We start from the raw sequence: 23657 nt of genomic DNA on the forward strand, positions 1-23657 counted from the left end.
GACCCGATATCGATGTGGTGCTCAGGCTTTTTCTCACTGCCCTTCCTTATGTCTTCTCTACGGGTTTTAGAAGCTTTCTCCGAAGCTGGAAACAACACGAACCACAGCTAAAATTTAATTTAATTTCGGCAGGGAAAACAATTTACTCTTACCAGGCTCGGATTTTTATTTCTCGTGTTTGGGACCAGCAGGACGTCCTGTGTCTTCCGAGGCTGAATGCTCTTGAGCTCCCACATCCGAACAAAATCAAGTTAGCTAACTGACAACAATTCTTTTTTCCAATAAAAATATACTATACGTACCACACGATTGAGAAAATTGCAAAAAAAAGGATTTACGTGGAAAATCCTGTATAATTAATATCTAAATAATTGTGCGTGTTTATATTTTGTATAAGCAAAAGATACATGACAAAGCAAAAAACAGCTATTATATTTATTTTCTCTATTTATGTGTAATATGTATCTACAGTGATAGACAAAACTTTAGGACCAATCCTGACCAAAATCAAATCAAGCTTTAATGCCTACTTTTGTGTTGAAAAATTGATGTTCTTTTCTGTTTAATGCATAGTTATAAACTCCACAAACAACATCATGCACCTTGCAAGTTTTTGGGAAATGCCCGGGGAACTGAAATGAAGGAAGAAAATTCGTCAATGATCACAGAAATTGTGCAGCCAATGATTGAATTTGGGGTAATTTGTAGCAATTTGTTAGAGAAAATTAGAAGATTTGAGTTCAAATGAGAGAAACCAGTACTCAGAGAGAGTGAAAATGTGCTAATTGTTACAAATTGTTGCAATTTGTGAAGCAGTTGTGGAATTTTGATCATTACCACTACAAATGCAAAGAATTTCTCTCTTGATTTCAATCCCTTGGAAATGCCGCGACAAAATATAAGACCTCTTACAATTTTGCTTTGATAAACTTTCACAATCGATCAATTTTTATGGTTATTCGTCTTTTTGGTCATAATATTCAACTGACAACTCTTTGCATACTGTCCATGTGGTTTAGGAGGTGTTTGGGAGAAAAGGGTGACCAGGTAGACCCGAACGTAGTGTAATTCTGCTTTTTTGTTCACAAAGTCAATTTCGTTCATCTTGATGTCAAAAACCGACCACAAATTGTCGAAAAGATTCAAGACGAGGCTTTGGGATGCTTCTACCGTTGGTTTGGATCATGTCATTCGAAAAATATAGATTTTTTTTGAATGCTTTGAGTCAATATTTTGATGGCTGTTGTTGCCCATCAGTACTCATTTTAGCATCGATTCTTCCAACTTATGATAAATATGTTGATATAACCATCAGCAAACATGATACCAAAGACTTGAAAAAAAATTCCTACCCCCGCCCAAAATAAAGACCCCTATTCATTGAAGAGTCTCAAAGACAGAAAATGATACTAGTCCTGGAGGTCTGCACCCTTCCACCTAACAAAAAGTCACTTTCTCTAATAAAACAGCTCGATCCTGCACTTATTATTTAAGTTTAATCTGTTTGACAAGAGAAAGTGACTTTTAAGGCGCCTCGAGGAAGAATGACCTTAATGGGTTGAATTCCTATAAAAAAAGGAAAAAAAATTAAGGCGCCGCACACAGGGGTAAAACATGAAAAAGGCGATCAAAACTGTTTTCTGCCGAAACTATGCGTTTTAGACCTATAGTGTCTTCGAGACAAATGACCAACTTTACAAGGGCTAAAAAACTAGTTTTTGAAAAATTAATTAATCCACTAAGTAGTGAGTTGTAAAAACTAACTTTTTTAGTATCCATTTTAGAGCTTTATTGTCTGAGAAAAGTTTTTAGCTTGTGCCAATTCTAGCAACTTTGCTAAAGCAGTCATAGCTGTAACATTAATCGTTTCAAAGTTATGACAATTTTTAGAAAAATAACATCAATTTTCAGTTTTTTCAACATAACTTTTTTGCGCGTGATTTTTCATATAAAATATGTTCTAGAGAGTTTTGAAGACATAAAAGTTGACCACTTTTGCTGAATACACTGTATAAAAATTTTGAAGTTTAAACGAAATATCTTAAAAATACTTAACAAAAATAGTCATTTTGAACTGGTTATATCTCCTGAGTTCGGACGAGTTCGGTTACATATTTTACAGTTTTGCTATCAAAAAAGTATCGCCTTTCAAACGATATACAACTCAAAGTGGCCAATTGTGATCTTCATTGTGTAAATGTCAATAGAAGTGAGATTAAAATGAAGTTTTTATACTAATTTGAGCTCATCTACCATCTCAAGTCCAACTGGTTCAAGTAGGCCTACTGTTGGGAATCCTACATGTTGCTGCCTAATAGTAATAGTTATGCTCAAATTAGTATAAAAACTTCACTTTCGGCTCACTTCTATTGACATTTACACTATGAAGGTAACAATTGGCCACTTTGAATTGTACATTGTTTGAAAGCCGATACTTTTCTAATTGCAAAATTGTAAAATATGTAACCGAACTCGTCCGAACTCAGGAGATATAACCAGTTCAAAATGACTATTTTTGTTAGTATTTTTAAGATATCTCGTTTAAACTTCAAAATTTTTATACAGTATATTCAGCAAAAGTGGTCAACTTTTATGTCTTCAAATCTCTCTAGAACATATTTTATATGAAAAATCACGCGCAAAAAAGTTATGTTGAAAAAACTGAAAATTGATGTTATTTTTCTAAAAATTATCATAATTTTGAAACGATTAATGTTACAGCTATGACTGCTTAAGCAAAGTTGCTAGAATTGGTACAAGCTAAAAACTTTTCTCAGACAATATAGCTCTAAAATGGATATTAAAAAAGTTAGTTTTTCCAACTCACTACTAGGAGGATTAATCAATTTTTCAAAAAACTAATTTTTTAGCCCTTGTAAAGTTGGTCATTTGTCTCGAAGACACTATAGGTCTAAAACGCATAGTTTTGGCGGAAAATAGTTTTGATCGGCTTTTTTCATATTTTAACCCCTGTGTGCGCCGGTAGCCTATTTAAAGAATTGTGGTCAGAACAGAATACGATTCTTGTAAACAAAAAGAAAAGAAAACCTTCGTGGGTCTGGTGATTTCAGCTGAGCGAATTGACTAGAATTCTCTGGAAAGTTTTTTTTTTATATTCATAGCAAACTCATCGTCATGAGGCGTGAAGCTGTGACTGTGAAGCCTCTTGGTCCGTCAAACTCAATTGACTGTTCCTCGAACGGGTTCCTCTTCGTTTGTCAGTCACTCATCCCCCGTCGTTTGAAGCTAAAAGAATTTCATAGTCAAGCATTCACCAATCGCATTCAAACGACCGAAGACGTTTGAGCGTTTTTATTTCTTTTTCTGTTTTCCAACCCTGGATGTAGACTATGAATTCACGCAATTTACACAAAAGATTCTCACTAAACTGAACAGTAAGTTAACGCACTGGTTACACTACTCACATGACGGAAAAAGCACGACTATGTGCTACAAGTCGTGCTTTTTCCGTCATGTGAGTAGTGTAACCAGTGCGTTAACTTACTGTTCAGTTTAGTGAGAATCTTTTGTGTAAATTGCGTGAATTCATCATATGCAAGGAAGTGCTTTAGTGCGTGAGGGAGAATGATCACCGTAATTTCCCGAACACCGTACCAGCCGATACAATTGGGTCAACTCAGCGCTAGTCGACACCAGGTGTAGCTGAAGAAGGCGTTAGCGCCACCATTGCGCCCAGAGAAAACGGGACATGATGGGAGAAATTACTGGATGGACTTCGAAACCTTTGTCCTGCGTACGGGGTCAGCGTACTTCGATCCTGATAGCGTCACTTGGAATTCATACTGCAAGGCATCCACATTACACGGAGCCTTGCCTAACAGAGCACCAGACCAAGTGTGAAACGGAAGTATTCAGAGAACGAAACTAAAACAGATCCAGGTAAACGCTATCGCCAGCCCCGTACCAGGCAATGTAACATTAAACCTATTCCCCATCATGATCCTAGGGCCCCGATATTTTCTGCTGGAAACTGGCCGACAGCTTCACCTGGCGATTGTCTGAAAGCCTAGCTGTGCTGACGACCCGGTCCATCAGACAATCCAGCGATCAGTAGCTTGTCTGGCATCCCGACCAGCTCCAGCCGCCGTGCTTTACGCCGTCCAAGATCCGCCCTCCGCCCAGTTCGAAGGTTGGTCCACAATACGGTGCCGGTAGTACCACGTGTCCTGTCTACCTGTGGTCTGCTGTTGGAGCTGAACAGCCGACACCCGGACCCCGTCCCAGTCGAATCACCACACCACACAACCGTCAGACTGTGCAGACCGTAGCCGAAGATTATCGTAGACGAGAGCCACCAGCGTTAGTTCGCCGTGCTCGGTTAAAAGGTAGGACCAAACAACCATTTAAGGGTGTAACTTACCGCGCGGTTCTTGAGAACCATTTTACACTACCCATTCGTCCAGTGCCCAGTGTGTCGCGACCTAAAGTGCTAGGGAAAAATAAAGTGGGATTTCAAACGAGCAATCTAAAGTGTTTCCTTGTGTCGCGAAATTTCATTTACGAGTGTGCCGTCCCTGAGGCTTAGAGGGGGGGTTCTTGCTCGACTGAGCAGCAGGCTAGCCCGTTGGTTACAGTAGTGAGGATCCCTCAGTTGAGTACGGAGCCGTTTGGTTGATGAAAAAAAAACTAGTCAGGTCAAGGGTGACGGGCGAAATTTATCATCCCTGGTCCTATGTTTGATGAATTTGAATGAAAATATTCAAAAAGTGATAAAATTAGTGAAATTTGTGAAAATTTTGAATATTGATATAGATTTGCAGCTGAGTTTTGTGTTTACGGTTTTAGGCGGGCTGCTCTTTGTATCGCTGATGGCTAGACTTACCATACGGATTTTCTGTTTGAGCTCCAAGAGTTTTAACTCCTTCTTGGATTTTTCGTTGTCTAGGTTCATACTAATTTTATAGTCCAAAATAACGGTACTATTTTGCACTTTCTGCAGTTTAGTAGGAATTTTAATCGATTTTGTGTTTTTGCAATTTTAATTATAGTTTTTAGGAACTCTCGTGAAAAGCTTTCTGCGATCCTTCCGTATTTAATTGCGATTTCGTTGATTATGAACATGTTTATTGAATGTTTTTTTCTTGATCAATTAATTTGATGTTTACGAGTTTTGATCACCGCCAGTTGTTGTTATCTTTTTAAGTTGATATTTTTCGGTGATTGTCGAGTCAAACAATAACAATTTCTTTACGTTTCGGCCTACTGGATAATTTCAGCCATCTTTTTATTTTTTGTCTGAATACAGTTTTTTTGAAGATGGCTGAAATTATCCAGTAGGCCGAAACGTAAAGAAATTGTTATTATTTGACTCGACAATCCCCGAAAAATATCAACTTAAAAAGTGTAACCACGGGCTAGCCTACTGCTCAGCGGAGCAAGAACCCCCCTCTAGCCTCAGGGTCGGCACTCGTAAAAGGAATCGCGGAATCAAGGAAACACTTTAGATCGGTCAAGAGAACTCCCACTTTATTTTCCCGAAAACGTTAAGCACTAACGTGACACTGGGCGAATGGCTTTTTGGTTGTTCACTTCCCCGACATGAGGGTTTTTCCCCAAGGAATTAAAACTGTCCTACCTCGTGTTGCGGTGGTGACAATGGTGCCGTGACGGTGTTGTGGGTTGGCTTCGGCTCGATTACCTTCTCGCGTCTTCCCGACGGCTGGTGACAGGGATCCAAGCATCTTTTGGTGGGTTGTATCGACGACGGACGAAGCACGCTGGGTATCGGCTGGTAGTTCACAACCCTCGCATTTTAGGTGGAGCGGATTGGCGGTTCCCTGGATGGCGACCTCAAGGGTAAACCTTCGGTGGATCGACCGGTGGAGCTGATGTTGTTGTTCAGCCAAAAATTACGGGGTCCTAAGGCACATGATGGGATATGGAAATGTATTAGTCGGACGCCGGGTACGGGGTTCAAAAATGGCGGTTACCTGGTTATCAGTGTGTCCCAGATAACTCGCTGGGTTGCCTACTGGCTTTGTGTGGTTGTGTGGTTTGGTGATGTCGACGTCTCGAGCTTAAGGATCCAAATGAGCCTGTTTCTTAGCTTGGCTATTGACCCCGTACTCCAGTCAAAGACATTTTGGGTCCGTCCTATAATTCCTCCCATCATGTCCTGTTACGCTTCGATGCGTTAGCGTTACCTTTACCATAACGCGTCCTTCAGCTTCACCTGGTGTCGACTAGCGCTCTGTTGACCTGATCACGCTGCCTCTACGCGTTCAGTATCGTGAAGTGGTCATTCTCCGTTCCTCCCCAAAGCACCTCCTTGAATCATAATGGTGTGTTCCGAAGTTTAAACTAAGATTCTCACTACACTCAACGGTAAACCAACGTACTGGTTACAAAAGATAAAAAGACGCTGAGTTTTACAGATGCGTGATGTGAATGGCCTCAAGCTGGTTTGTGCGTAAGGAAATTTCGGCTGAAAAAAGAATTAATAAATTTTCTTTAGTGGGTTTCTATTTATGGATTGTGATATAGAATACTGAAATCTTTCAGAAGGGATAAGATTTCGAAAGATTTTAGAGCTCTAACATGACGCTTTAACCATGGTAGATGACCCGAAATAAAGGTTTCACAGAATTTAAGATTTCAAAAGTATACCATTTTTAAGGTAAATATTGTTCTGATAAATTTTAAATTTCTCTCAATTTAAGGAAGAATCGCCAAGGACAAATATCAAGGAGCATAGAAAGATCTTAGCGCCTATGCTCCCAACGGCAATAATGGTAACAAATCTTGTTAACACGGCGTTGTCCATATTTCTTCCTACCCTATGTTCCAGATGTCTCTGCATCAGATACTGCACAGTGGGCCCGGCCAAGTAAAGATGAGTAGTTAATGTACTTCTACTACTGACCACTACAACTGTATCATAAGCATAAGCACATGGTGTGTCAATCAAGTGTTATTCATTTTAGACTCCCGATGAAATTGTCATCCTTCACCGACCCAAATGACCAGCGCGCGGCTTTCAGCAGAGTCACCCTATTCTGCGGGTACTCCCTGTCAGTGATATACCCTTTCAACTATGATTTCCACTGCGAAAAAGGACAAGACATAACCCCGCAACTTCTTTTTAAGAATCGATGCCTTTTTGGTACTCCCCGTAGATGGTTTACCCTATTCGGGGTTCGATTCCTTCTTTTTATCGGGCAGGCAACTCCAGACTTTGTACACCGCAGCTTTATACTTTTAGTGAAACTAACAAGCATATTAAGCTGATCGACAACCCACCACAACTTCAGTCCAAACTAGATCAGTCACATTACCTATCGGCTCTAACTAGGACCAATGAAAGCTATCACCAACAAAAACATTAGTAGACCTATTTGTTTTGATTTTGTCCTGAATTCCATCTTTAGCTGGCAAACAGTAAGGTATTTTCCTGTTTCCTACAGTAAGGTTTTTGATGCTGGTATCCTTATGGCCTAAAAAGATTGAGCCCTTCGTTTATTTGCTTTCTCCAAAAACCAGTGTTGAAAAATTCCACTATAATCCTCGGTTCGATCTACAGTCAATCGATCCAGTCAACTTTTTATCCATCACGATGAGAAAAAGCAGCGATGATAAGATACTTCCTTGTCTCACTCTCAGTTACAGTTACCGGAAAAAGATCGGACAAGTCGTGAAGGACCTTGCAGGAAAATGTCTCGTACTGTGCTTCGATCAGATGGATTAATTTCTCTAGGACTCTTCATCTAAGTGCAGTCTAGTTGTTTGCATGGTTCAGACGGTCGAATTCATGAAACAGAAAGAGATACACTGATGATACAAACAAAAATGTTTCATCGCTGATCCTTGTAAAGTATAACTTTTAAGATCCGACGACGGCTTCGATCCGATATATTAAAATCTTTTGTTAATTTAGCGGTACTACATCGAAGACTTCTCTCAAGGTGCTCTTCAAGATTTAGAAATCGGCACAGAACATCCAAGTTCACTTTACCTGATTGTTTAGTGACAAAACAGTGCAGGGAAGCTTCGGAAGCTTTCAGGCATCGTAGAATTGTCTCTTATGACCCTAGACGTCGCCTATGAACCTAGACGTAAAATCAGAGACTTCTGGATCAAAACATCTCAAAGAAATATTCATTTTGTGGAAGTAAGGGATCTTTTGCAATAAATCCAAGCAAGGTTATGGGATTTTACATTAAACTAATGAGCAACCTTAAACCTTTAAACATTTTAGTGACATTTGAAGTGATTACAATGGGCGATCGAATCGAAAAGTTATTCATTCTCTCCTTAAGAAAATCCGTAAGTTCTGTCTAAAGTTGGGAGAAATTTTAGCTGCATACCATTTGCACTAATGGAAAACCATCACCCAAATTCGGCAGCGCTTCCATTGCCTATTGAATTCCAAAAATCCAAAATAATAACATTTAATTCATTGACAAATTTGTCAATCTGATACCAACATCCGCAGGAGCCTCTAAATTCAGTCGACCTATATCACAGGTTCCGGAAATATGAAAACTTTCCATTTCCCACAAACCTCGGATGATCGACAGGTCGTTTTCCCGCTTTACGATTATAACCTTCCCAATCAACCTCAAAGTCTGCTGTATAGATCTAGGTAGGTAGGTAGTCAAAGTCAGAGTTCAATTTATTGATCGCCACAGATCACTTAATAGCTCGATGCCGCAGTAACAGCAGATCCCCACAAATCAGAATATGCTCAATCATACAAGGAACCTATCTTTACTAAACCTCCTCTTGGCCCGCATTCCTCCGTCTTGACCGGGGAAGATGATGCATCGTAAAACAGACTGTGGCAGGAGGAAGGAAGGAAAAAAAAGTTGAAATTCATCTTCCAAGTGCGTGAATTTATAAATACTGCATCGGCCGGGTCGTTCCAGAACAGTTCTCCGCGATCGATCGTCATCTGAGGAAGTTCCTTCCGCTTGCCTGCCAATATCTTCTCACAAAATCTTGTTTAATGGTTTCCTTCACTAAAAGTTAATGTTTTAAGAATGATTTATTGCCGTATTCGTCGAAGTCGTTGATCCAGCTTGAACAAGTTCGTTTAAAGTCGCAAGAAAGGTTCCTAGCTTCTAGGGGCTGAAAGTTGTGTAATCGAGAGTTTGAATAAGATCAGTGCCAAAGTGTATTACCTGCATGAGAAATTGTATATGTCGGGTTTGTTACGTTTATTCGAGGGAAAAAGAGACATTTCGTCACCGATGATTGCAGAGAAGAGTTATCGTCATCAGGTGTTTAGTTCGTTACACTGCTGTTGCGAGCTGCCGTGAAAAGAAAAGTTTCGATAACCAGTTTTTGCTTCACCGAACAAGAAACCAACCGCAGAAGAGCAACAAAAAAAAGCGACAATCTCACCACCAAAACACGAAACCAATCTCTCCCGTGGCTCTTTCTCTGCAGTTGGGTGAAATGTTACTTTACTCACCACAGAAAAGTTGATCCACGCACGACGAAGATCAGAAAGCATCAAAGTGTAGAGAGCTGAAGAAACAAACCCGAATCCAAAGAGCGAAAACCGGGCGCGATCGACGAGGGTTTTGCTCGAAAAGTGAGAGTGGAACCGGTTCAAACAGCAGAAAAAAAGGTGAGAAATTCTGTTTCACCAAATCGCGCGAGGATCACGTTTTTTCGGAAGATTTATTTGTCTACCTACTACTGTTGGCGTTTGATACATGAATCCCTTTCGTACTCGTTTAATGATCGACAGGTTGAGAAAAGAAAGTGAAACAAACATACAAAGTATAAATAGGCAACGCCAAACCGGCAAATCGGTTGAGGTTTATGATTCAACATGACGTGATCACACAAAATTGAGTAAAATCTACACGCGGGCCCCCTGGTGAAGGAGGATTTCGGTTACAAGCGCCGAAACGTTGCGAGTGAGCGAAATGTTTGTGAATGTGCCTATGCTGCGGTTAAATGGTTTTCGTTTATGTTTATTTTTTTGTAATTTGGACCTGTCTAATGGAATGTAAAAAAGACAGCTAGATTGCTCTCGGTATATTCGTCAAACTTTTATAATTAGTTTAATCAACATCAAACTTTATTGGATTAATAAATACAATTAGTCCGTATTTTGTTCAAAAAACTTCAAAGTAAAAATCCTAGTAAAACTATCAAAAAGGATTCTGAAGAACCTTTGTTTTTCGTTTTATTTGGTAATTTGTACAACGATTCCGAGATCAATAATAAAATTCAGTCGTGATTATTTTTTTCTCAAATCCACACCATTGAATGGAAAATTGTGTCTGTTGCAAAAAACCAAAACGGACCACCATTGTTGAAGTCTGTAAATCATGTTGCGCATAAAAAAAAGTTCGTTTTGAATTCATCACCTATCCTCACGGAATCAAAATACTTTGTATCGCCGATTTTTGTGTTTAAGCTGAGTTCGGCAAGACACAAACCCATGCGTCGATTATGGTATCCTAGGTCATAAAACATGCTCTCGCGAATCGGATTTATGCGTTGTGAGTTGAATTTTTAATGGTTTTTGGATGAATGGCAGAAGATCTATTTTAAGTAAAACGACGCCGCTTATGGATCATGTTTAATGAAATGATTTGCTCTCTGGAAGATTTTAACTTCCTAGAAGACTTTGACATTGAAAGCTTTCATACATTTTGATTGAGTATTGGTATGCAAAGGGATATTGTGTAGTGATTTTAATCTAACAGCGCTAGGGAATAAATCAGTGCCAGTGAACGGTGAAATCTTTTCAATGGCGAAAAAACAAGTTCCAGAACATTTTGCCAAAAGTCACAATCACACCTAATCTAAGTAACATAATAACCTACTTTACAGACCTCTAGTACATATTCTTGTATCAGAGAGTTCATCGAATTTGGAGTTTGGAAAGCATTGGCGTGAACTGACTGACTGAGTACAGAAACTATTTCAATCACATCTATCGGTATCACTCTCAAGAATAGACCAACACTGGCTTGTTTTAGTTGAAACGTTTCTGTTTCATCTTCAGCATTGCGAAATCATCGTTTTAGCGAAAGAAACAGCCACTCACATTCATCTAGAAACAAGAAGCTTTAAATATAGTATTTAGCTAAAAAAAAATGCAGGTGCGTGTTATAAACCGGTGCGTGCTATACACTGTCAAATTTTACGGTACATTTTTTTAACTCTAAAACATTTTTAGAAAACGAGGTGTTTAGGCCGGGTTAATCTTTTTGTGCTGTGGTCGATGGTTAATTTATATTTTTTAGAAAACCTTGATCTAAATTAATATGATTTAACAATTGTTCGAAAATCTTCAATGAATGCACGCGCAGTCCTAACGCTGGCTCTTAGGGGGCTGATTTTCCAATTTTTTGAAAATAAGTCTATAAAAAAGAAGAAGAATCTCTCAAATGAAAATAACACAATTTTTTGGAGCAGAAAATGTAGAAAAAATCACCAATCAATCAATTTTGAAATATGATTATCAAAACCAGATTCTGAGGTATGAAGCTTTTGGACTTTATTTCCATTGATTTTATTTTGAATTTCAAGCTCATTACAAGGGAAAGCTTTAGAGACGGTGCGGAATAGGCTTCTTCAACCAGAAAACGTACCAGCTGTGATCGAGAGGTTGCGGAAACAGTTCGGAAACCCAGAAGTTCTATCAACTTTGCTTGCTAATCGAGTACAACAGCTTCCTGATCCTAGTTCAGAAGATTTGAAATCAGTGATCGATTTTGGAAACGCGGTGGATGAGTTGACCCAACACTTGCGAGTGTCGAAGTTGAATGATCATCTAAGTAACCCGATACTGATGCAGCAATTAATACAAAAACTTCCGTCTTGTTACGCTATGGAATGGGTGGACTTCAAGCGTCAGCAGTCGAAGGTTAATCTGGAGACGTTCAGCGTTTTCATGGAAAATCTGGCGGATAAAGCTCTTGAAGTGTCGTACGAAGGAGCACGCCTTGAAGAGGCAAGCAAGGGAAAACGGCGTGAAAACTCTTCAGCAGTTAAAGGTTTCGTACACGTAGCGGATGGTGAAGTGCAGGAATGCTGTTGCCACCATATTCAAAGGAAGATGCTTGATGATCCAACCAGAGAGAAGTTGAATGAAAATAACATGGCTTCCACAGAAAGGCCCAAACCTGACAGAAACTGTGCAGTTTGTGGCAAACCAGGTCATTTTAGAAAGCAATGTGATGAGCTTAGATCGATGAGTTTGGAGGATCGTTGGAAAAGGGTACAAACCCTCAACTTGTGTCCGCTGTGTTTGTACAGCCATGGCGCGAATAAATGTTGGTCGAAACGACGCTGCGGCATAAATAGGTGTGAGCAAAATCATCATCCTCTGCTGCATTGGGAACCAACTGGACCTCAGCACGTCGTTGCTAGTTGCAATAGCCATCGACAGTGCGATCAGTCTGTGATGTTTCGGATAGTTCCAGTGATGCTGTACAACAATGGCAAGCAGCTAGAGACCCTAGCACTTATTGACGAAGGCTCATCGGTAACGCTGATTGATACAGAGCTAGCACGACTTCTGGAAACTGATGGAGTACATGAACCTTTCAAAATGAAGTGGACGAACGGAATCAGCCAAACCGAAAGCGATTCGGTAAAGTTTACGCTGTGCATATCGGACCAGCAACAAAGTTGTCAATCTACTTTGGCAGACGTGAGAACGGTTGCTAAACTGAATTTACCGGTTCAAGGATTGGACTCCGACGAATTAAAGGAACGTTTCGACTATCTACAGAAGATAGAGCTTCCAAACTACACAGCTGCGGCTCCGAAGCTGTTAATCGGAATTAATAACATTCACTTGATCGCACCTCTGGAGTCGAGAATTGGGGAAGCCGGAGAACCTGTAGCAATCCGATGTAAGCTTGGATTGACGATTTACGGACCACGCGATGGTGCAGTAGCTAGTGTACAGTTCATAGGACTTCATCATTGTGGTTGTGACGCATGCTGTAAACCTGATCAAGAAATGAATAATGCCCTGAAAGAGTTTTTCAAACTTGAAGCTGTAGGAACATCCCCGGTAAACCTCGAATCGAAGGAAGATAAACGAGCGCGAGAAATCTTGGAGAGAACAACGAAACGAATAGGTAATCGATTTGAGACTGGATTGTTGTGGGCTGAAGATGACGTAGTGTTTCCTGACAGCTTTCCAATGGCAGTCAAGCGATGGAAGAGTTTACAGGTTAGAATGGACCGTAGCTCAGGCATAAGTGAGAATATCGCTAAACAATTGCAAGAATACGTCAAAAAAGGCTACGCACATCGTATAACTGAACAAGAGATAAAGGACACAGAGCCAGGAAAGGCCTGGTATTTGCCAATAAACTACGTCTTAAATCCTAACAAACCAGGAAAGGTGCGAATTGTTTGGGATGCTGCAGCGAAAGTACAGGGTGTTTCATTGAATGATAGACTGTTGAAAGGGCCTGATATGATCTCGTCGCTACCCTCCGTTATCAACTGCTTCCGAGAACGTAAAGTGGCGTTCAGCGGTGACATTCGGGAAATGTTTCACCAGATCAGAATACGCTCGCAGGATCGACAAGCACAACGATTTCTCTTCGGATCAGATAGCAAAGGTGAACCTCAAATTTACGTCATGGACGTGGTAATATTTGGAGCCAGTTGCTCTCCGTGTACATCGCAATACGTGAAGAATTTGAACAGCCTAGAACATGCGGAGAAACACCCGGAGGCATCACAGGCAATAATGAAGAAGCATTTCGTAGACGATTACTTTGACAGTGCTGATACTGAAGAAGAAGCGATAAAACGAGCGTCTGAGGTAAGGGAAATACATGCTGCAGGAGGTTTTGAAATAAGGAACTGGGTCAGTAACTCTCAAGAAGTATTGAAGTCACTTGGAGAAACAAACGAGAATTGTTGAGGTCAATAAGACCACAGAGGTTGAACGAGTGCTAGGGGTACGATGGAATTCTCAAAACGACGTTTTCGTATTCTCAATGAACCTGCGAGAAGATCTTCAGCCACATTTGCAAGAAGGAGCTTGGCCTACTAAAAGAATAGCACTGAAGTGCATCATGAGTATGTTTGACCCAAAGCAGTTTTTAGCACCTCTCTTGATACACGGACGTATTTTGATGCAAGACGTTTGGCGCAGTGGTGTTGGCTGGGATGAGAAGCTGCTGCAGGCACAGTACGACGTTTGGGTAAGGTGGACGAGTATTTTATCCTTGGCAGAAGCTGTTAAAGTACCACGCTGCTACCTTGGGACCGCAAGCTCGACGGCGTATAGTTCGGTGCAGTTGCACATCTTCGTAGATGCGGGAGAGGATGCTTATGGTAGCGTTGCCTACTTCAGGTTTTCGGATGAGAAAGGAGTGCACTGTTCTTTCATTGAGGCAAAGGCGAAGGTAGCCCCGTTGCAGTATTTGTCCATACCTCGGAAGGAGTTACAATCCGCAATGTTAGGAGCTCAGTTAGCGAAATCCATAAAAATTAATCATTCGTTTCCTATCTACAAAACTGTATTTTGGACGGATTCGAAGGCGGTGTTCTCGTGGATAAGATCAGAGCGTAGAAAGTACAAGGAGTTTGTTGCTCATCGGGTTGGGCAGATTCTTGAAGTATCAAACCCTGAAGACTGGCGATGGGTGCCCACGAAGGATAACGCGGCAGACGATTTGACAAAGTGGAGCAAGTCTACCGAGATCCACTCTGACAGCCGCTGGTTCCGTGGTCCACAGTTCTTGTATTTCGCAGAGCAGCATTGGCCCCTTCAAACGCAGGAGGTGGAAGAATTCCAGGAAGAATTAAGAGCAAGCGTGTTATTTCAAAATGTCATAGTTTCGGACGGACTATCGATGCGGATTGGGAATGTATCTAAGTGGACGGTTCTAGTTCGAATGGTAGCTACAGTTCTTCGCTACATGTCAAACTGCAAGCGCTGTGCGCAAAATCTACCGATCGAATCACTTCGTACTGAAGCAGAGAGAACTAATAACCAACTGAAGCTGAAACCAGGGCACTATTTTTCCTCTGCGTCAAGAAGAATATTTTGCAGCAGAAAATTGTCTTTGGCGCTTGGCACAGCGCGAGGAATACGCAGATGAAGTGGCGACGTTGTTGAAACAGCAAGATGGGAGAGAGTTGAAACTGGAACGATCGAGTTTGTTGTTTGACAAGTCACCCTTTTTAGATGAGTTTGGAGTGGTACGAATGGAAGGTAGAACGGAAAGAGCAGAGTATGCTTCATTTGATTCGAGATTCCCGATCATATTGCCGAAGAACCACCTCGTGACTAAGAGGCTTGTAGACGAGTTTCATCGAAAATCTGGGCATGCTGGTAGGGAAACGGTAGTGAACGAAGTTCGGCAACGGTTTTTATCAATAACTTGAGAGCAGTAGTGGACAAAGTTATAAGTGAATGCCAGTGATGTAGAATACAAAAGGCAAAGCCGCAAATACCCAGGATGGCTCCATAACCGAAACAACGGATGGCAGTTGGAGCTGAGGCCTTTTCGTACGAAGGGTTGGATTATTTCGGACCGTTGGAGGTATCAATTGGGCGGCGACGGGAAAAGAGATGGGTGGCACTGTTCACGTGCATGACAACACGAGCTGTTCATCTGGAAGTCACGTACAATTTAACAACAGAGTCGTGCAAGATGGCAGTAAGAAGATTCGTCAGGAGGAGAAGAAGTCCGATCGAAATTTTTTCTGATAGTGGAACCAATTTTGTCGGAGCTAGCCGAGAGCTCGCGCTGCAAATTCACCGGATCAATGAAGGGTGTGCCGATACATTTACAAGTGCTAGAACTCGCTGGGTGTTCAACCCGCCTTCAGCACCCCATATGGGTGGCGTGTGGGAGCGTATGGTGAGGTCGGCGAAGGTAGCGTTAAATACATTAACAGACGGTGGAAGGCTCCCGGATGAGATATTGAACACAGTCGTGGTTGAAGTGGAGGACTTAATTAATTCGCGGCCACTAACGTATGTGTCTACGAATGTGAAAGAAGACCCAGAAGCTTTAACACCTAACCATTTCCTGAAAGGGATGTCAGCAGAATGTTTGCCGCCTAGGAATCCAATAGAAGTCGCTGAAGCTCTCAGGAGTAAATATGTTCGGGCCCAACAGTTAGCAGACGGTATATGGAATCGTTGGCAAGCTGAATATCTACCAAAGCTGATCAAACGGCCAAAGTGGTTCAACGATGTTCGACAAATGCAACCGGGAGATCTGGTATTTGCCTTGGAGGATAACAAGCGTGAACGAGGAGTGTTTTCAAAAGTGTTCCTGGGAAGTGATGGCCGTGTACGATCAGCAGCAGTGAAAACCAGCAAAGGAGAGAAGACGAGACCCGTGTCAAAACTGGCAGTGCTAGAGATGCCTAGTAGTAAGCCCAACGAAGAAAACCGTGGATAGTTGGGGCTTACGGGTGGGGGGATGTTCTGCCAGTTTCCCAAAAGTGAGTAACTCTACAAGATAACCCAGATTCGGAAACGAAGTTAGCAGCGTGTAAATCAAATGGGTGTATGCGTCTGAGCGTGTAGGATCGAATCGTTGCAAGGGCGCTTACATGTTTGATTTATGAAAGCAGAAAGTTGATGTTGAGAAAGTACGGAAGAATTTAGAGAGTTTTGAAGGAAATTACCGAGATTGTTGTCGATAAAGTGGAAGAGATTTGTTAGGAACAGTTCGGCAACCTGTAAGTAAATAAATTACAGCCAGTAGATTGAGTTTGTTGACAAATACTTACCACACATTTCTTACCGTAGAATAGGGTTACCAGAGGTCGAAAACTGAAGATCCTGAAAGTTTCAAAGAATTAATAAAAATTGTATATACTTACAGTAAGTTGTGGAAATAATCTGAAAACAATTGAAGTTAAATAGAAAATTTGTAATGTAGGATTCAGGCGTAGCTAGGAGAAATCAGTTTGGTGTTTTTTTCGGACTGAACAGAGAGACTGAAAGTAAGATGAACAACTAACTGTATGTAATGAAAATTATTAATAAAAGGAATTTTATAGCTTTTAGTTATTCGCCAGAATTACTGTAGAGTTGTTTCTCCTGAAAGAAAACACCACAACAAATAAGTTTAGGGAAAAAAAAAAAACAAAGAAAAACGCTTAGCTTATTATCAAATCGGATCCTTCCCGAAGTTCTACTAAGTAAAACCCAATACTATTCCGGAGGCCCAGCACCCTAGCTCCATCACTCGAAAAACATTGTTTTCACGTAGAAAAATAAGCGATCGAATCTATTCACGTTTTTTTTTTTACTTTACTTGAGGTCATTCCAACATGAAATCAGAATTGAATCATATTTTTGAATTTATTTTTGAAATATCTTCTCCGGAAGAAAATTTTCGACCGACAGAAAAACGACAAAATTGTACACCTATTTATTTTGTAGGCACAACTTTCCCGTATGTTTGGATAACGTGCCGCTATTAAGCCTACCCCCATTCTGATACCTGATTGTGGTAAAAATGAGAAATTTCATATCCTATCCCCATTTTTTGGATAATATTAATAATCATTGAAAATTTCCATATGGATTCAAAACACAGTAAACGGTCACAAAACCCACAGACTAATTCAATTGAGTTTGCATCGGGCGAGAGTACACTTTCAATTCGTAAGCACAACTATAAAATTTTCCATTCAACAGTGCCTTCGGCCACGTGCTTTACACAAAGTAAGTAGGTTACCGTAACAGCGATCGGAATTAATTTTGTCCGTATATCACCTGACTGACTCGACGATTGTGTGTGACTGACTGACTGGATAACTGTCTAACCAAATGCAACCGAGTGGATCACGTCCAGATAAATAAACAACTGATCTAAATTGTTAAACTCAGCTGTGTTAGGATTCTTGTTTAAGGGGGGGGGGGGGGGGGGTAGGTTCTAACGGTTATAGAAAAAACACCATTTTCACGATTTTTTTCTAGAGCTATCGTTCAAACAAATGTATTCAAATTTTTGCATTATACAAAGCATTGTTAAAAGAACATTTACTAATTTTTTCGTAGAAAAATATTGAAAAATGAGCCGGTGACGGAGCACTTTCGAGGATGCCTTTTAGAAAACAGGATTTGCCGTGGACACTGTATCTCAGCACAGAATTATCTGAAGTCAAAAAATCAGAGCAAAATATTTTTAATAGATGTTTTTCTGGACCCCAACGTTTTTATTTTACTTAAAAAAATTTTCATGAAATTTTTGTGGCTGTTTGAAGTAAAAACTACGATTTTTCACGAAAAAATCCGCCATTTTTCACCTGTAAAATCTCCCCAAAGTAAAAAAAACAAAAAAGAAAAACGTTGGGGTCTGGTATTTTATATGTAGAAAATATGTTCCAAATTTGAAAAGAATCGGATAAGTAGTTTTCAAATGACGATGTCCACGGACTTTAAAAATGTGCTTTCGAGAAAAACGCGTTTGAAGTTTCTGCTCTTGCTTTCTTGCAGTATTAGATAGGAGGAGATAAAGGCCTATAATTTCAAAACAAAAAAATAAAAAAATCGATTTTTTGAAAGTGTTAGACCCTAACCCCCCCCCCCCCCCCCCCCCCCTTAAGTTACGTGTAACGTGAACTTTCTGAAATTTTTTCATCTCGAGTGTGATTTTTAGTAGCACACTTCGTATGTTAATAAAGAAAAAACAAATATTCATGAATTCTTTTGTACAAATAAACCGTGCATACCTAAAATTAGTTATAATTATTAATTTGTATATCCATTTTAGAGAGAAAAAAAACACTCCAGAAAGGGACATTTGAATAAAAAAGAAACATTATCGAAAATATCTTATTGATAAGTAACTCTGAATAAGAATATGGAATCTCAATCTTAAGTCTGTATTGAAATTATTATTCTAATTATTCTATTACCGGAGCGACGGTGACGTTACTGACGACATTTTATATTGACCAGACATCTATCAAACATCTTCCAAGTGTCGGAACCAAACAAGAGAAAGGGTTGCCGATTGCCGAGGTGTTTGCTAAATTGATATGAAATTTATCATCGTCGTTGGTTGGCAAGGTTGCCAATCACCAGCGCGAAAACTTCGGATTTCAACTGCATTGACAATATATGAACCAAAGTTCATGATTGTGGATTTTAATTGAAGTACACTGTATGAGAAATTAGTTGTAATTGTGATTGTGATTGTGATTTTAATTTACGAAAAATTAATATCAGTATAAAATTCTCGATAGCAAATTTTGTGAGTATAATTTTCAACTGTGTATGTTCTTTTTTTGTGTAACTGAAAAGATTCTTGTTTAACAACCGATGACATTTACACATGATGATGATAGAATGCGACATGATTACATGATTTGCGTGACCTGCAATTGTTGTTTAAGTAGTTCAATCTAACTTATACGAACATTCATTGCATGTATTTCGAAACGTAACATCAGTCAACTGAACATGACTAACAGAGAAAAATAAAACTGCTAGAACGGCTACAAGTTTTGGCTATTTAATAATCTGTTTTATTTTTTCTTCTTTTGTCAAGAAATATACATACATATGTATAAATTCAGGTTAAAAAACCCGGAGGAAACAGAAAAAATTCATGCATCTTAAAACTTCTGACAGTAAATTTTGGAGCTCATTGAGGTGAAAACTTTTTCAAGAATAACCTTGAGTGACCAGGCAGGTTAGAAAGGAAATTCTAGCATGTTCACCGTCAAATCTGATTCAAATGACCGGCTTCCCTTAATGAATCAATTATTTTGTCAAAAATATTATTTATTCGATAAATCAGGGAGAAGCTCTAGAATGTATCTCCCCATCAACGTTAGTTACGCTGGACCGCACGCAACTCATCAAATTTTGCAATGACATGTTTTGTTTTCGGGAAACCCAACGAAGCCCGTCGAAACAAAACAACGATAGATAAAAAATATTATGACACGAGAACGTGGCACAAAATCTGGTCATTAAAATATGCGGAAGCCGAGTAGCGATCATAACGTGGCTTGTGTGTCTTTTATACCGGGCTTCAGGTAACATCAGGTGCTCAACACTCTAAACCTTACTGACTTAAACTTATGAATGGGTGGCTGAATTTGATTCCAGTCCTGTAAGCCGGGTTAGTTATCCGGTGTTATTGGAAAATCGAAACCTCCTTTAAAAGTTAGAAGGAGGAGATGATGATGGCATCAAGTTTGATTGCTGTGAAGTATGATCACATTGCTAAGGTACTTCGAAGTTAACATCAGTTTTATGAGCTATCGTGTCATGAAATCGTGTCAATTACGAGCCTTCTTTGCACTATCTCTCATCCCCATCATAAAAGTAAGAGACGTTTGTTGAGTGGACCCAGAGAACCTAGTCGTGGAATGAAGATGTTTCCTGTTGAAGTTATTATTCCACAAAGCCCAGCTAGGTGGAATTCTAAAACTCAGTAATCAATTTCTGACCAATTTATTGTGATTAACGCAAAGGCTAGAGTTGTTGTTTTTTGTCACGTTTGTGAATATACAGTATTGTTATGCCGGATATCTCATATCAATTAGTAAGATGATGGCACCAGATATAACAATATTACATCGATAACGACTGTTTCTGTCAGATGATGACACTTTTCCAGTCAATGATTATTCAAATATTTAAAAGATGTGTTATAGCAGTTAAACTACATGGTTAGCTAGCAGCTTTAAGCAATACGTTCGGTTCCGGAAATCTTGTTCAGAACTTGATAATTGAGACAGTCCTTTTGAGAAGAAATCATGACATGGAGGAAAATCGTCGCCTGCTCCTTATGTTCGTATGGAGCAGCAAGTATGAAGCTCGATGTCTCCCGACTCCTGACCAAAACCAATACATCTCTCTTGTTTCCCTACAGATTTTAATAAAATTTATAGTTTTGGAAACCTTTTAATGTAAATCAAATGTTTCTAAAACATTAATCATTTACAACACTTAAATTATTCAAAGTCTAAGAAAAAAAATCCGAAAACATGCTTTGGAAAAAAGACGGTTGTAGATCAGCTAAGGAATGCTCAAAAAAATGTCCTTAGTATCCAAGAAAGCTGAAGTTAGAAGCTCTACGATGCATATTAGGTATATACATATATTTTTTTTAAGATCATGACCACAAAAAATGTAAAAGAGTGGTGTAAAAACCTACTTTTCAATCAATGAACCGTCAAAATAGTTTAATTCATCCCAGATAAATTTTTAAAAGATGATTGAAACGTTGACGTAATTTGACACCTTCTCGCATCTTTAGATATTTGAAATACGAAACACAGCCGAATAGGCCGAATACTTATTTTTCAAATTTTATACGCTAACAGACTTGTCAAATTATTCAACTGATTTTGCATAATTTCTAAGATATTAAAAACTAATGTTGAAAAAGCTACAAAATCATCCAAAACGTATGGTTTCATCAAAAGAATTTAGGTGTATCGGTGTATATTTCACTGTAGATAGCATAATACTTTGATTATCGTTTATTCCAGTTTTTTTTTTCATAAATCCAGGCTTGTCCATAAATTTAATAAAGAATTCCAGAAAAGTCAATTCTGACCGGGTTGGCCAGATATTAATTGAAATTTTCCATGCATACCCGGGTTTATTCTGATTATTTACTAAATAAAAAATACACAAATTTCTTTTTGAAAATTTTTAGATTTTGCGTTGAAAAAACGATAGAGTAAATTTCAATATAAACTTAAATTTTTCTTTAACGATTTTAACACTGCTGCTGTAATTCGATGTAAACATGAAATTTCAAGTAATCTACTCTCTTTTTCCTCTTGTATGTTTTAGAATAATGCCTAGGTTCTGTTGTGATATGCTTTTTTGTTACAAATTGTTCAAAAATCGTCCAGACCCGGCCGTGTGGATTCGTTTGGCAGAAAATATGGTTTTCTTAAAGTTAGAGATCATCGTTTTTTTGGCAACTATTTTGAAGGCATCTAGCTAAAATTCGGCATTCATTTGATTCAATATCAAATAAGCAATTTCAAAAAGCTTGCCACCTATTTTGACACATAGTGTCCCAGATCTCACTAGAGTCCAATCTCTTCGATGATATACGTCCTAGAAGCGACAATTCATCTGATGTCCTTCTAACTATTAGTGACATTTTGAAAAACAAAGAGACCTCTGCTTAAAGAAGATCTGTTGTATTATACATCTGGTTGAAAATAATGTATTCAAAAACATATGGAGTATTAAGATAGAAGAAATAGAAGAAAAACGAAATTGTCGCTTTTTAATTTCTATTAAAAACTCAACAGAATATTCGACCAAATATTCGGCCGAATATTCGTTTGGCCGAGTAGTTGGAAAGGTCAATATTCGGTATTCGGCCGTTCGCCGAATACCACTATTCGGTACATCTCTAGTACATATCATCATTCACCAGAATGGTAATTTCATACCGATTCTGGTAGTGTAATAACAATAAATAGCGCTGCGATACTTTACAAAAATCAATCCTCTTTTCAACATTTTATCTGGTTTGAATTAAACATTTTTGACGAGGTATCCAAAACTATAAATATTGCAGGAATTGCTTAGAGATATAGCGCTTTTAAGGGAGGAGTGTCAAGTTGACACTCAATGTCTGATTAGTGAGTTTTTTTCGTGGGCTTTCAGGGTGCGTTGATAAAAAAAAAGTAATGATGCAAAATTAAAGATTTCAAGAATTCCTTGAGGATCCCGAAGGAACTTTTTTATTTGGATGCACCCGATTGAAGTTACAAGCCGTAAAACTTCCAATAGTGTCATATTGACACTCCAGAGCGTATAAGGGTTGAAAGCGGAGAGGTGCTATATAAAATGTATGTATGTAAATTACGAAACAATCTTATAAAATTCAAATTTGCCGCAAAAACAAGGTTTGTGAAACTGTTTTCTTTTAAGGTTTGTGAAACGAGATGACCTGGAATATGTAATAGCAGCAGGTATAACTCTAAAAAATATAAGTTTTACAAAGTGGAACATTACACTTCAATTCTCAATGTGTTCTCAATGTGTTAGGATGGCGAACTACGACAAATGTGCGTTTTTGACGACAGAAAAGACGTATCTCTAGCTTCAAAGTTTGTCAGAAAAAAGAAAATTTATAAAGAAACACAAACATATAGGGGGAAGTCGTCTACTACCGGACACTTAAGGTTTTTAAGCGATAACTTCAAAAATAGATTTTTGTAAATATTGGTTCCTCTACTGATTTGAAGAGTATCAATATTATGATCACTTAACTATATTAGAAAAAAATTAATTTAATACATATTCATGTGGTAAGAGAAACCATTTTATGTTAGTTTTCACTCATTTCCAAAAGTGTTGTCTATGGCCGGACACTACGAATTACTTCACCAAAGTTGTCACCAATGGCACAAAAACGTAGCAAAATGGTTGAAATACCTTGCACAGGTCTTGTGAGTATGTGTTTTCCAATACTGAACGATCTATGAAGCCAGTCATAAAAGTTTTTTTGACAAACCAGAATGAAACATTTGTTTCGAAAAAACGAAAGAAAAATAGTCTATGACCGGACAGCAAATTCTTCAGTTTATCAGAGGACCAAAATAGTTTCGTTGTTGAATCCTTATCTTCTGCTAACCATTTGAGGGTGCAATAGAGATGAAAAAATGAAAGTTTCAAGTTGAAATCATCTATAATTTTTAATATTTTCTTGTCCGGTCATAGACAACGACTTGGT

The 23657-nt window shown here is 39.0% G+C and overlaps 1 protein-coding gene across 1 annotated transcript in view; it reads left to right on the plus strand.

Moving 5' to 3' along the window:
- LOC129743132 (uncharacterized) overlaps positions 1-23657 on the plus strand; it is a 116263-nt gene that overhangs the window by 22682 nt on the left and 69924 nt on the right. The window contains exon 2 of the mRNA XM_055735098.1: positions 9439-9592. The gene's annotated coding sequence lies outside the window, so the exon portion shown is untranslated. The remainder of the gene's footprint in view (positions 1-9438; positions 9593-23657) is intronic.

Source organism: Uranotaenia lowii, chromosome 2, assembly GCF_029784155.1.
Source record: "Uranotaenia lowii strain MFRU-FL chromosome 2, ASM2978415v1, whole genome shotgun sequence".
Taxonomy (NCBI): Eukaryota; Metazoa; Arthropoda; class Insecta; order Diptera; family Culicidae; genus Uranotaenia; species Uranotaenia lowii.